Consider the following 16,011-nt stretch of genomic DNA (forward strand, 5'->3'; position numbering starts at 1 on the left):
CCTGAAGTCATTACTTTATGATTGTTGTTTGTGGGTTTTGTTTTTATTTCATTTGAGCTTGAGGCTGGACATGTACAAACGTATCTGAGAAGGATGAGGCAGTGGAGTAGAGCTTCCAGAGAGAACTGCTTGCTGAGTCAGGAGGCCTGGGTGTTAGTCCAAGCTGCTAATTACCAGCTTGTGTAATCCTGGGCAGATCACATAATCATTACTTAGCTTCCTCACCTTGTCACTGGGGTTACAGCTGTCAGCTTCATTTGGACATTATTTGGAAATAAAGAGCTCCAGACACGGACCAGATGCCAAATGAATTCCTGTTAAATCCACATTGAAAACAAAATGTTCCATAGGTCTAAGTTCTCACAGATTACCAAATAGGTTCAGATGTTAAAGTTGTCCTTGGATTTCTCAGAAACAGCAAATTGTATACTTGAGGCTAATTGGGACAAAGATATTGGCAATACATTCTGTAGTATGAGTTTAAGAATATCCCTAGATGACTTCAAGGTACTTACAAACTGTGTTAGTTATTTTTATCATCAGTGACAGGAAACCATAAGAGGAGGAAGGATTTCTTTTGGCTCACAACTTCAGGGATTTGGTCATACCATGGCAGACAGGGCATGGCAGAGTAGGCCAGGAGGCAGAGCAAGTAGAATGCATGCACTCAGCTAACTTTTCCTTCCTCCCTGGTGTCCCATCTGGGTTCCCAAACTAGGGGATGCTGCCACCCACATTTGCGATGGGTCTTGCCTTCTCAGTAGTCATCTCTGAAAACCTGATCACAGACGCATTTGGAGGTATCCCTCATTAATCTTGTAGACAGTTCTTAAACTTGACAATAAAAATTAACCATCATGAATCCTCCCCTTGTTAACCTGACAGTAATACACATCCATTTAAACCATATTGGTCTACACTAGATCCTCAAGAGGCTCGTGCCCACCTCCTTACGCAAAATGCAGTTAGTCTGTCTCTCGGAGTCTATAGTATTAACACCAACAACCCTGTTCAAAAGTTCAAAGTCTCTTCTGAGGGTCAAGGTGAACTCTTAGCTAAGATCCCCGGCAAAAACTGCAAACAACTTATATCCTTGCAATATATAATTATGCACAGTAGTTACTATCATTCCAAACACGGAGGAATGGGGCAGAGAAGTGAGGATGGGGCCTAAGTGACACTGATGCCCTTCCAGGGCAAACGTTAAATTCTCTAGCTCCATGTCTGGCAGCCAGGGCATGTCGCAGTGTGAACTGCACTCTAGTGGGCTTGGGTAGTCCTGCACTCTGGCTTTGCACCCACTCTGTTTGACTGGCTCCACTTGTTTCCTCAAGCTCTCTTTTGCAGACATTCCATGTTGCTGTTATCTTCAACACACTCAGCTCTCCATTTCGGGTTCAGCTTCACCTTCACAGCTGCACACACCATCTAGGGGCTGTGGCAGGGACTACAACCCTGCTAGACATGGCCGACCTTACAGACGACTTTGGAGTTGGGTTGTATTCTATATGCCTGTGAAGCCATCACCACACCACACGGATGTACTGATTTCTGTTGCCAGCCAGGGAAGTAGTTAGGCTTCTCTGGACCATAGTTGTTGTGGCTTCTGAGTGTCTGGGCAGGTGGAACCTGAACATCACTTCTACGGGCATCGTTTCTGTTGTGTTTCCAGTTACTTTCTTTTAAAAGTTCTTATAACCATCACTTCCTCTGCTGTCAAGGACTAGTTAAGCTAATCTCATGCTCTCTTCCTCTCTCTGTGGTTTCTCTTATGTATCAGTTATGATGTTCTAATCTGGTCTCTGTCCTGATAAACATCATGATCAATAGTAACCTGGGGGAGGGTGGACATTATTTTGAGCTGCCAGGTTATAGTCACTGAGGGAAGTCAAGGCAGGAACTCAAGGCAGAAGCTTGAAGCAGGAACCTTGGAGGGACATCCAGGAAGGCTGCTTCAATGACTGATATTTGGAGCTATGGAAAGAGTAAGATGAACCAGCAGCTATTCGTGATGCGGTATTTCTGCTCCCATTCCACTCCCCTGAACTTAGTCATGATACTATTTCTAGCTGTAAGGGAAGTTGGGAAGTATAAAAAAGAGAATGGCCACTGGTTGATGACCAGGAGTGTCTGCAACACACATTTCTCCATCAGTATTAATTTACATGTAATTACTGGTTTTTCATTCATTCATATTATGACTGGCAATATACGGATGTGACTGCTAATCCCTAAAGAGAGTATTTAATTTGTTTATGTTTCTCTATCACTTGTCTGTCTTATTTTTCTCAGACTTATACATTTGTGATTTGGGAGTAAGTTTCAATCTCTTAGGATTGGGTTGATTGAATTTTGTGTATTGTCTATCTGTCTATATATTATTGGGAGAGTAACTGTACTTAAATAAATAGCTAGCAGTTAACTAAAAGTAGAAATAATTACAAAGCACTTGCCCAAAGTGAAGTGTTATAGAAATGCTAAAAAGTGATGCTACAAAACAACAACAACAACAAAAATCCCCCCCCAAAAAAACCCAAAAACAAAACAAAACCTTGATTGTTGTGACTTCAAAGGAAGTGTTAGGTGGAGTGCTTTGATGTGTACGGCATTCAAATGATCTAAATCAGTGTTTAGCTGCTCACGTGAGAGATTGTTCTAGCCACTCAGGGAAAATAAGAGTCTGTTCTACCCACTCAACGTTTAGATGCTTCCGTGAAAAATTTATCATCTTCAAATACATTATTTAAAAAGTAAGGATGGCGTTGTCTTGATTAAATTCACTGAGAGAAGGACATCGCCTGACAAAGAGTGCAAGAGTCTTTTTAGCCTGCTGTCTTGTCTGCGTTACCTTGTCTTCCTGGAGTCTTGCCTGTGATGAGATCCGATGCCCCTGGACTCGGGCTGGACTTGAAGAGAGTTAGGACTGCTGACTGGCAGTGAATATTTGCTGGAGTTAGAGATCTAGACTAGACAATGCTCTTATTTTAAAGAATGTGCCTTTTAAATATTTGTTAATAACAGGAGGCCTCCCAAAGTCAATAACTTAGTGATTTAAATGTGGAATGTGAAAGAAATTAATGGATTCTATTGCTTATATTAGCAGTTTTAACATAAAGAAAGATAAATTATTTGCATGATAATGTGTAAGTTTTTTGAGATAACCCCAAACTCCGCACTGAAGAAACTTTGAATACTTAGATTTAAACTATCTTTTCTTTTCTTTCCTCTTTTTTTTAATTTTAAAAAATGTATTCTTTGGGAATTTCACATCATGCACTCCAATCCCACTCATTTCCCTCCATATCCATCCCTCACCCCTGTATCATTCCCCCAAAGGAAAATTAAAAAATATTAATTAAAAAGAAAACAAAGCAAAGAAACTGGGAAACTCACTTCTATCCTCCATCTTTCCAGCCTCTCCAACACCTCTTTTCTCCTCTTAGTGGCATTGGGAGCTGCAGTGTGTCACGAAGTATACCCCTTTGTCCACTCAGCTTTACTTGCAAATTAAACTATCTTTTCTAACATGTTAATTGCCAGAGTGGTGAAACCTCAGTTTCTGGGCTGGTTCTTAGGGTTGAGTTCAAATCTATCCACCAATACAGTCTTTCTCTATACCTTGGGTTTTTCTCTTTAAACTAGTGAAATGGGTACTTGAATAATAGTAGTACCTACCTACTGGGGTTGTAAGAAATGAGAGGAAGCATGTAAAATGCTCACCATAAATATCTAAATACCCGATAAATATTAGCGATGATTTTCTGTTTTTTCTTTGCTCAGATGTATGTTGAACAGTATCCCTCAAAACAGCTTTGGGATAGAAGTGTTTCAGGTATCTGGGATTTTGGAATATATTTAATATATTGGGGATTAGATCAAGTATAAGCTTATTTGTGTTTAATACATACCTTATACACATAGCTTGAAAACAGCTTCAGGAGCTATTTTTGGTGTGCGTGCATTTGGACTACCAGTCATTTCATAAAGCCGCCTTGGGAGTTTCTGCCGGTGACAACATGTCGGTGCTCACAGAGTTTCAGATTTGGAAGCATTTGGGATCTTTGAGCGAGAGGTGCCTGCACTGTATGAGAGCAGCGTCCAACCTCTTTTCAGCCTCTGTCAATGGCTTTGCCTGCGCTTCCACAGAAGTGTTTGTTCTTGTGGAGGCAGTGTGTCCCAGTGGTCAGGCTCAGGCATCCTCCCCCAATTCCCAGTTGTCTATTCCTGGAGAGGGTTGGCTAACCCAGAGTGTGGCTGAGGCAATGTTCAATGGCTTGTTTTTAGAACCCACATCTAGTGCTAAGACGTAGCTCAGTGGTAGCTGGCCTAGCTCTGTGAGGTACTTAGACACTTCAAAACCACAAACAAACCCCCCAAACAACAAGATGGGAGGCTGGAATGCCAGGGTGGGGTTACTAGGTTAGACTTCTCCTGTAACCCAGTAATACTGGTGACTAACAGATGCTGGACATTGTTCATTCTCAAGTGCACGATAGCAAGAATTTCCTCTTTATAGTTTTTATTAGATTTGATTTTCTTCAGCTATTGCTAATGCCAGGAGATTATTCTCTTAGCCTAATCTGAAACCAGTAAACTAAAATGAGGTTTATATTTACCAAAGAAACCAGTGAAAACCTCTTTTGTAAAAAACACTGATTAGTTCTAGCTGGGCATGGTAGTGCGGGCCTGTGACCCAGCGCTACGGAGACTCAGGCTAGGGGATGAATTGGAGGTTAGCCTGGGATACATATAGTGAGACCTAATCTCAACAAACAGACAAACATTAATAATTCTTGCCTACTGTATGCTCTGTAAATTTCCCTCTCCCTAAAGTAATGGAGAAGCACGAGTCTAAAATAAAATGCCACGGAACCAGGGGAATGTGCAGCAACCACTTCAATTTAAAATGTAGATCTGCAGATTTATCATCTTCTTTCAAGGGATGCTTACCACCAAATGTTAAATTAAAACATCTCTGTGGGCAATTGAAAATACAGAGCCGACCGCAGTAGAGACTCTTCAGAGGGGAAGTGTTCTATTTCATCATCTCTTATTATTTAGAGGTGCAATGCTTAACTCCCCGTGGAGCCTATTCCGAAGTAAAATCTTTAAGGCTTTCCCAGCGGGGCAGAGTTGAAGAGAGTGGTTGTGGATGGAGTAAAGGGGTAAAGTTTTGGGGTTGGGGCTAGTAATACGGCTCAGCGGGTAAAGACACTTAACGCCGGGCTTGACCAATGAGACTCACAGTAGAAGCAGAGAACTGACCCCTGCAACTTGTTTTCTGACTGCCAACACACACACACACACACACACACACACACACACACACACAGAGACATACACACACACACACATACACACAGACATACACACACACACACAGACACACACACACAGACACACACACACACCACACACACACACCACACACACACACACCACACACACACACACCACACATACACACACACACACACACACCACAATACACACACAGACACACACACACACACACACACACACACACACACGCACACACACACACACAGAAAGAGAGAGAGAGAGAGAGAGAGAGAGAGAGAGAGAGAGAGAGAGAGAGAGAGAATAGATGGGGGTTCTCAGCAGAGCAGCCCACCTCCAGCTAGGCTGTCACTGGCTGTGGACGCAGGTGGGGTTCTGCCCTTTCCTGCCCCTGTCGCTGAACAGAGCCCAGTCCTGTGCACAGCAGGCACCCCGCAGGCAGGCTGTGGACCTCTCTGTGTTCTCCCAGAGCACCCTAGCCCACCCTCTGACCTGCCTTTTTTCCTTCAATAAAAGGACGGAAGTGGGTTCTTTCCAGAACTTGTTTCTTGGTCCTGGGTTTTGGCAGGCTCTGAGTTGTAATGCATGGAAAAAAAAAAACAAAAAACCTCTTTCTGGGAAATGAAAACATGATTTGAAGTAGTCTGTAGTATTGAAATGCAGCACTCTGTTTCTCTTGGAAGCAAGACTCACTGGAGGCTCACTGGTGCAGAAGGGCCCTCAAGGACAAGGGGCTCAGAAACAGCAGGCGTGGAATCTTGAGAAAGGGATCGCTCATCCTATGAAACAAATTGCTCTAATTAAAAAGATGTGTCACGTTAGCAAGGGTGGCTCAGTGAGCAAGGTGACTGACGGCTGGGACAAACTGTGAGAAGCCTCCTGTTTGAGGCCTGATGACGGGATGGGGGACAGCTGGCCTTGGGCATTCCCTTCTCTAGGAATAGAGAGCTCCGCGATTCCCCCCTCCCCTTTCCTTTACAAGGCATCAACAGAGAGATATTCAAGAGAAACACTGATGCTCGTACCAACTTGAGGCCGTTGTAGTTTTGGGCCACCAATGCCTATGGAATTTTGCACACTTAATATTTTTTAATTTCTGCGTTCATTTTTTTTTTCTGGTCCTTTAACCATGAAAGAACACCAGTGTGAGCAGAGCATAACATGTATTGAAGCATACCTAGGATTTGAGGTTACAAACCACTCTATGCCCAGGCACTTCTCCTCATTTTTGTTGATTTGTTCATGCTTGCTTTTGTTTAGTCCCATTTGCATGAATCCAAAAATTTTATATGGCCACGTGTTTTTAGAAATGCTTAAATTTATCTGCTTTGGTTGAACCACTGTCTATCAGCATAGGGAATTCTTATCCCATTTTCAAAGTAGAGAGGAACCATGAAATACAAAATGATATTCTGAAGCAAAACCATGTTTGGGGATTGTTAAACCTCTGTAGATCTTGGTAAGTACTACCTCAAATTTCCATTAAAATGTGGATATTCTCCCTTCTCCCAGGTGCTTCTGAAAATTTAATGCACATACAGGTCACCTAGGATCTTGTTAAAGTGACATTTGAATTCAGTGAGTCTGGGACAGGGACCTGGATCTTGCATGTCTCCCGGCTCCCAGTTCTCTTGATGCTCAGGGGACACACTCCGGCAAGTGAACGCTTTGGCACACCTGTGTCTGCGTGTGGGTTCTTTGGTTCCAGTGGAGTAATTCCACTGAGTGATGGAATTCAAAGTTAACTTCACTTATCAGCTTTAGATAAATTTTGTAGTTTGGGCAATAAGTGAATGGCACTCAAATTCTCTTTTGTTAAAGGAAGAAAAACTGAGCTTGACAAGTCATTTCTCTGTGGTGCTATTCTCTGTGTCTTTACATCGCCTCAGTGGTGGTCCAAATGGACATCGGAGCTCCTCTTTTGTTCTCTTAATCGTGTGAAATTGGGCTTTCTAGTCTATTAGAGAGATCAATTAGAGATGATTGGGTTTTAGAGAAATGTACTCCATTTTCAAAATATTTCCTCATCACTGGGCTTCCATCCAAATCCTTGAAGAATATTTAATAATTTCGGAGTCTTAGATATGAAAGTTCCTTACCCATGCTACCACACATAAATATTTTAGTTATGTAGTAATAAAATAATCAATGCTTTAATTTTGGTTGTTTAGATGTCATCTCTCTTATGGTACTATAGTTTTCTGGAGGGCAGAGTCTGTGTATGCTTTATGTTTATGTAACTGTTATAGCCAATAGAAGATATCCAATTGACTTCACGACAATAAAATAAAAGCCTGGTGTGGTGGCATCTACCTTTAATCCCAGCAGTCAAAGGCAGAGAAGCAGGCAAATCTCTGTGAGTTCGAGGCCAGCCTGGCCTACACATTGAGTTTCAGGACAACCAGGACTACAAAGAAAGACCCTGTCTCAAAAAATTTGTTAAAAGATTATAAAATAAAAATCTCTCTAAAAATAATAATGACCATTCTCTGAGAAACCTAGAATTCTTTTCTTAGGACTCAGGGTCATCAGCCATGTCTAGGTCTGCCATTGGTGCCTTGTTGCTCTCTGAGTCTTAATTTTTCCGATTTTAAAGTGGGGAGAAAATGTCATCAGCAGAGAACGGCAGGAGTAAGCTGTAGGTGTGAGTGTTGATTGTCTCTATCATTTCTCTTCCATAGAAACAGAGGGACAGATGATACATATGAAACATCCTGGGCAGAGCAAGTCTTCCTGACCTACTAGTAAGCACAGTCCTCTGTTTATATCACACTATGGGTTGCCCTGCTGTTTCTCCACACAGGAAGACTGCATTGTCTATCCTGCCTTGTAGAAGGTTTGGAATGATATGGCTGAATTTAGAAAATAGGATGCATGTCAGAATAATTAATGCTATTTCCATTTTAGATTTTAAAGCATCCTGTATTAACTGCTATAGACTTCTCTTCCCATTCTTTGGTGACCTTGGGAACCATTTATTCCGGATGGTGTAGCTGCTGTGGGATGTTCTGTATGTCAAATGTGTTGCTGATTAGTCAATAAATAAAACACTGATTGGCCATTGGCTAGGCAGGAAGTGTAGGCGGGACAAGGAGGAGAATAAAGCTGGGAAGTGGAAGGCTGAGTCAGAGAGACACTGCCAGCCGCCACGATGACAAGCTGCATGTGAAGATCCTGGTAAGCCACGAGCCATGTGGCAAGGTATAGATTTATGGAAATGAATTAATTTAAGCTGTAAGAACAGCTGGCAAGAAGCCTGCCACAGCCATACAGTTTGTAAGCAATATAAGTCTCTGTGTTTACTTGGTTGGGTCTGAGCGGTTGTGGGACTGGCAGGTAAGAGAGATTTGTCCTGACTGTGGGCCAGGCAGGAAAACTCAACCTACATGTAGCCATGAAATAAAACTGGCCGTGTCACAAGTGACTGGCTGGGAGTTCTGTCATCGGCATCTCGCGGCTTCTGTCTTCTGTAGTATCGACTTCTGGGCCATCTCTTGCCTTCTCAGTTCCTCTGCTGCTTTTCTTGGCCACCACAGTGTCTGTACGCCATTGCTTCTTGGAATTCTCCAGCTGCCTCTGAGTGTTACAATTCTTCAGCTTCCTCCTAGTCTTCCTCTGCTCTCCATGCAGTAGGCTCAGTGCATTGTGCCAAAATAAAAAGTACAAGCAGGCAAAAACCATTTGAGAACAGTCTTTATTAGAGTCTAATGTTACAGTGTGTATGTGTGTGTGTATGTGTGTGCGTGTTATGTAGTACATTGGAGGGAAACCTCTAAGATTAACCCTGAAAGTGTAGGACACACCTTAATCATTGGCAGAAGGGGCTATGGCATGGGTGTTGCACGCGAATGTAGGATTATAATTTAGACAACTCATAACACAGCTTCTGGTTTTAGCAAGACCAGTCATAACTCTCATAAAAGGACCAATCACCAGCCTAGAATAAGACGTAGTCGCAGAGTTCAGCTCAGTGGTAGAGTGTTTATCTAGCATGCGTGGGTCCTGTGTTCAGTCTTTAGCACTGCTAAAACAAAATGAAACCAAACACAAACCCACTTACAGCCCAATCTGTCAATCACCATTTGTTGAGGCACTGGAAGCCATATTCTCCCTCCCTTTGATTTAATTGAGCTGACCTCCAGGTAGCTGTCGGTGAGGTCATTTGGAGAATACTGAACTTGTCTTGGCTAAAGTAAAGTTTTCCCTTTGGTATTGATTCAGACAAAGGTGCAGGCTGGTCTCAAGACCTCAGACACAGAAGTCGACCCACACAGACACTGAGGCTGTAGTGTGCTTGCAGCTTGAGTACAGCCTCTTCAGGGGGTCATCAGTATTCAAAGCATCAGGGTTACCTCAGTGACAGCTCATCCTGTCATCCAGGCAGGCTGCTTCCAACTCAGAGTAGCAGAACACAGGGTCTGGCAGCTGTCAATCAAAGATCCCAAGAGCATGGCTTATTGGAAAGAAAGTAAACATGAAAGGGTCCTTAGGTTGACGACCTATCATTCACAGTTGCACTCTGCAGTATTTAATTGCTTAGCTTCTTGTGGGATGCCTTCAGTGAGAGTTGAGTCACTCTGTGTCCCAGTCTGAATCCCTAAGATTGGAGGATGGCTGCCTAAGAAGTTCCCATAATCCATACCGGACTGTGATGTGGATGAGAAAAAAGAAACAAATACCTTGATTGTGTTAAAATACTGAGGTTTCTGATTGACGTATTTCCTGAGAACTTGTCAAAGATTTCCTAGTCTGGGGAGGGGATGGCACATGGCAGAGGGTGTAAAATGAAAGAAAGAGAATGGTCGGGGTGGGGGCTTGAGAGAAAGAGAGGGTTCGGGGTGGAGGCTTGAGAGAAAGAGCCCATGTACAGAGGAAGGGTATCTGTGCTGGAGTTGGTACAGCCTTCACATCCAAAATCCCTCCTTGCAGTATCCATGTCTGAGTTGGTACAGCCTTCACATCCAAAATCCCTCCTTGCAGTATCCATGTCTGAGTTGGTACAGCCTTCACATCCAAAATCCCTCCTTGCAGTATCCATGTCTGAGTTAGTACAGCCTTCACATCCAAAATCCCTCCTTGCAGTATCCATGTCTGAGTTAGTACAGCCTTCACATCCAAAATCCCTCCTTGCAGTATCCATGTCTGAGTTAGTACAGCCTTCACATCTAAAATCCCTCCTTGCAGTATCCATGTCTGAGTTAGTACAGCCTTCACATCTAAAATCCCTCCTTGCAGTTAAACAAAACTGTGCTTATTGTTGGTTTCACTGGCATGTGACAAGTGCTTTATTTCCACAGTAGCCACCAAGACCCCTATTGACTGGGCATGACACTTAGCTGTCTGTATTTAAAAACTTTAACTACTGGTCATACAAGTTGGATTCCTCTCTCTCCTGTTCCCATAAGATTCCTGCTCTTCTGTGAGCCAAAGGGCACAAAGGAAGATTCCCGAGTATTCATCCCGAAGGAGACAGTGGAATGGAAGGAAAGGATTTCATTGGTGGCCTGTGTAAAAGTAAATAAAACCCACTGTAAAGCAAAGAGAGTGGGAAGAACATTTGCTATAAATATCGTTACTTTTTAACTAGAAATATGTAGCTAGCACGTCACTACTCACTAAAGACAACACATACCATCTCATTTAATAATTATCACATGCATATAGGGAATATATGGGATATAAATTATTACCTTTTTTCATAAAAGATGAATACAAAGTGTGGAAAAAGCAGGCAAACTGCCTTGATCCCACAGACAGAAAGTCAAAGACCAGAAGGAATGCCTGTAACTTCTCTGGTCAAGACCAAATACCTTGACATACCTCACAAGATCCTCACACAATCTGATTCTGTCTGCAAAGCCATCTCATAGCTGAAGCCAGATATTCTGGCCTTTTATTTGCCCATCAATAATATTTTCCTCATTATAATTCTTTTCTCATTTTTTTCCGATCCTTCAAATGATCAGAGGTCATTTATTTAGGGAATTCTCCTTTGTCCAACTCCCAATGTGAAAGTCGATATCAGTTCCCCTTGCTCTGCATACAGTGCCCCGTACGTACGTACGTACTTCTCCCTCCTGGTACCATCAGAAGACGCTTTTATTTGTATTATCCTTGGAGTATTGTCTGTTTCTTCTAGAATGTAATCTCTGCGAGGAAAGTACTGGGGCCTGTTAGCTCATTATCTGTGCCCGGCACATATTAAGCTCACAACAAATGTCAAGAGAATGAATAAAATGGATGATCCTCAGATTTTCAATTGGTTCCTAGAATAAATATTGATGGAAGGTGGGACGAGAGCAGGAGAGTAGGTGAAAAATCTTGCTATTTGAAAAGAACTACAAGAACCATATTGCCTGCTGGTGTTCTTAATGGCTTCGCTGTATTGAAAAGATAATTTTGTTTTCTTTTTCATTCTTTTCAGAGTTTTCCAGTGATAAGTACCCTTGATATTTCTGAAGATAGTATTATTATATAAGAAACCTTAGATGTTTCAATCTCTTAGGTGGCCCTGAATTTATTATGAAAGATCCTTGAATTTATAAAAATATTGGTCATTGTATGTAAATTTATTAAATGACGTACTTTTAAATCTGTTCATATACACTCTTCTAATGTGTGTGTATGTTGCTATTAAATAGTACCAATTGATTTAAAAGCATTCATAAATTCATAATTCATAGTAACTCAGATGTAATTATGTATTTGCTTTTATCTGCAGACATGAAACTCTACTACTGATGGTCCTCATGCTTAAATGATAAAAAATTCTAGGTTAAAGAAGACAGAATCTTCCAACTGTACTATAAGGCGAGTTTTATACAAGTTATTAAACTGGAGATTATTTTGAAGTATCAGTATTCTAGTTTTATATTGTATTTCTACATTCTCGTGGAAATTGCTTTCTTTAAATCAAGGCCATCTTTAAAATTGCATTTGATTCTTTATGTTTCTTTGATTGCTTGTCCATTCTTTTCTTCCACAAAGACTATTCATGGATCAATTACTAAAGGCAAGAGCTGTTAGAGATTAGCTTTAACTTAAAAATTAAGACTATCTTCTGAGGTACAAATGCTTGTCTTTGTCCATAATTGTCAGTTTCATTGTAGTAGCGGTGGTTGAGGAAAGGGAGAGAGTATCATTCTAGCTGACCAGAGTCCTCACAACCATCTCTTTAATGCATTCCACACGTCTCTGAAGTCATTTTCCTAGACCGCCTCCTTTGATGTTTTAGCTTCTGCTGAATGAATCTGCAATGGCCCTAACTCCCCAAGTAAAGCCCAAGTATTTTGATGTAGAGTATCATACACCTTCCAGTAACAGCCCACTTTTCTTTTCTTATTTCTAATACATATACTTTTGGTGGAGGTCTGTCATCTAGTTGAGAAGGTTGTGACTGACATGTCAAAGGGCAGGGCTGTCGCTGAGTGATAGAGTACTTGCTTTGCATAGGGCCCTGTGTTCAATCTTCCAAAATCAAGATAAAGACAAACAAATAAAAAGCTCCAACAATGCTACCAGCATCCTCGGATTGAGCACTGTTTGGTACTATTTGCTACCAGATATTAGGCGGACTGACTAATAATAGCACATTTAAATCCAAGAAGTTGCTCTAGGTAAAACACAATTATTGTTGTTTGATTTTATCGGTCAAAAGAGTGAGGCTTACAGGAGTTAGGTAATCGGCCCATTGCCACACGATATAAATATACAGCCTGGGGAATGTACATATTTCTTGTTTTTGAAAATAGTTGCAACGTCATTAATCTTTATTTGTGGAATAAGCAATAATTTTGAGGATACTTGACTTTGCAAACAAATCTAAGCCTATCTAGAAGAAGAAGAAGAAGAAGAAGAAGAAGAAGAAGAAGAAGAAGAAGAAGAAGAAGAAGAAGAAGAAGAAGAAGAAGTTAGATGCTACCAAGTAGAGATTAATCTATTTTCACACTTTTGTGCTATGATGTGTTTCAAAATAAAGCACAACATTTAAGGGAGAATAATGACCTTGACAGTAGTAGAGTGTTAGGGTGAGGAGGACCAGTGAAAACCTAGAGCCACTTTTGGCCCTCTGAGTTGGCCAACCACTTAACCTTGCAGAATCTTGAATTTCTGTGTAGCTCAGGCTGGCTTCATCCTCATATTCTCCTGCCTCAGCTCCAAAATAGCTATACTAACTGATCACAACACTAAGCAAATCAAACATTTAAACATAAGGCTCAAAGCTGTGGAGAGCACTAGAGGACCACCCCAGGACATCTATGTAAAGAGCACTAGAAACAAAAGCAGAAATAAGAGATGGAATTCTAGAAAACACAAGACTCAGGCTGGGGATATGGCTCAGGAAGTGGAGTGCTTGCTCTATAACCATGAGGATGTGCGTCAATCTTTGGTACTGATGTAAAAGCCAGCATGGCGATGTGTGCCTGTGACCTCTGAGCTGGGGAGAGAGTCCAGGGGAGACAAGAGGATTGCTGGAGCATGTCCAGCATGCTGGCCAGATAGCAGAGGTGGGGGAATCTTTGTGTGTTTGAGTCAAGCTGATCTATGTTTTAAGTTCCAGGCTAGCCAGACCTAGTCTCAAAACACAAAAACAAACAACAGCAAGGTTGAGTGATGGGGAAGACACCCGTTATCAATCTCTGGCTTCTGGAAGAGTGCACACAGAGATAGACTCTGTACAGATTGTTTATAGAAAAGGAAACAACAGACTTAAGAGAGCCTATAGGAAAGGAGATAACATTTGCCTGCTATTCATCTGAGAAAGGATTAATTCTAGAATATATTAGGAACTCAAAGAATAGTAAAAAAAAAATCCAGTTAAAAGTTGGGTTAATCACCTAACGAGACAGTTCTCAAGAGAGGATACACAAAAGACCAATAAGAATATGAAAAAAAAAAGCTCATATGTGAATACAAATCAGAACTTCAAGGTATCAGTTCACTCCATTCAGCCTAGCTACTATGAAAAGGACCAGAATATCAAAAGTAGGATGCCAAGGAAGGAGAGGTCTCACACACTTTGGTAACAAAGAAAAGTAGTTTAATCGTTAAGAAAAAAGGCAGGAAATCTCTCCCCAGAACTGGAAATGGAACTGCCATATTGTCCAACAATCCCAGTGTCATCTGTCAGGAGGAATTGGCGTCAGGATCAAGGCGACACCTGCATGCTTGTGTGTATGTCAGTGTTCCCGCAATAGCCAAGGTGCAGGATCAACTCCGACGCCCATGGATGGTTGAGCAAACGGGGAATCTGCCCAAAGTTCCCAGGACTGGCTTCATCTTATTTCTCTCGTTGTCCTGACATGTATGGCTTTGGCTCACTGTAGCATATGAAGATGGAACTGGACTCACACGGTGAAATAAACCCAAAGACAGTGTGTGGAAGCAGCATATGAAGACAACCATACAAGCCCCATACTACCCCATACTACTTGGTGTGAACCAAGTCAGCCATTCACTGACGGCTGGCCTTTGGATGATGTAGCAATAATAAATAGTAACAACGACATGTGAAAGTATTTACAAACTATAGGACGTTTATTCTCAGCGCTCAGAAATAAATGAAGGAATAAACAAAAATGAACAAACTGTCCATTTTCATACGTGAAATTGTTTCACACACTAAGTAAAAGATAAAACTTACAAATATTCCTTATGAAGGTGAGTCAAAGTTTTGAAAAACATTTTTTTTCTAGGACCCAAACTCAATCAGTATCATTGTAAGACTAGAGATTTGAAATCATGAAAAGATTTCTAAAGCCAAATTCAGTTTTAATTTTGAATATATTCTTATTTTTATCCCCCCTCTCCCTCCTTCTGTTAAAATAACTCGTCCTGGTTTCGGTTTTGACTTTCACTGTAGAATACTTTTTCCTTCTCCACCATACCTCATCCAGCAGCTTGCTGAGATAAAGGCTTTATTCAGGAGCACAGTTGTTGTTTTTTTTTTCTGCAATAGAAGTCTTACTTCAGATTACTTGGTATTATTACTTTGAGATTTTGGGTTGTGAGGTGGATGTAGTGACCAGGTGAGACTCAGTTTTCCCCCTTGGGTTGAAGTGTTTTACATGTAGAATAAAAATGAAGAATAAAATATCTCAGAGACCAGTGGGGAGATGAAAATCCTGTTCACCACATGGATTCTTTCTTTTATAGTACTGTTGTTTTACTAAATGCACATATTATAAATTGCCTTCTAAAAATGTTATCTTTATTTTTATTTTGTTTGGGTCTTATGCTGGCATGGATGTCCATGTACCACATGCATGCAGTATCTTCAGAGATCAGAAGAGGGCGTTGGATCTTCTAAGGCTGGAGTTACAAACAGTTGTTAGCGGCATGTGGATGCTGAGAATCCCACCCTGGTCTTCTGAAGCAGCAACCATTGCTGTTAACAACTGAGTCATTTCTCCAGCCCCATAAACTGCCTTCTAAATACTTATTTTATAAACACAGATGAGTGCTGTTAGCCTTTGCGGAAGAAGCTTTTCTTCTGCAGTGAAATTCCCAGCATGTTACTGAGAGAGCAAGGAGGGTAGGCATTGCTGCTTTTCTCACTGATTTTCTCCCAATTTTAGACAGAAAACACTGAAAAAAGTAAAGGTGGAATACTTCTCATTTTATGAAGCCAATAGTAATCACTTGGATGCTAAAAATCAGACAATTACATTACAAAATAAAAGAAAACTATACAGTAATGACTCTCACATG

This window comes from Peromyscus eremicus, chromosome 14 (genome assembly GCF_949786415.1).
Source record: "Peromyscus eremicus chromosome 14, PerEre_H2_v1, whole genome shotgun sequence".
In the NCBI taxonomy this organism is placed as follows: domain Eukaryota; kingdom Metazoa; phylum Chordata; class Mammalia; order Rodentia; family Cricetidae; genus Peromyscus; species Peromyscus eremicus.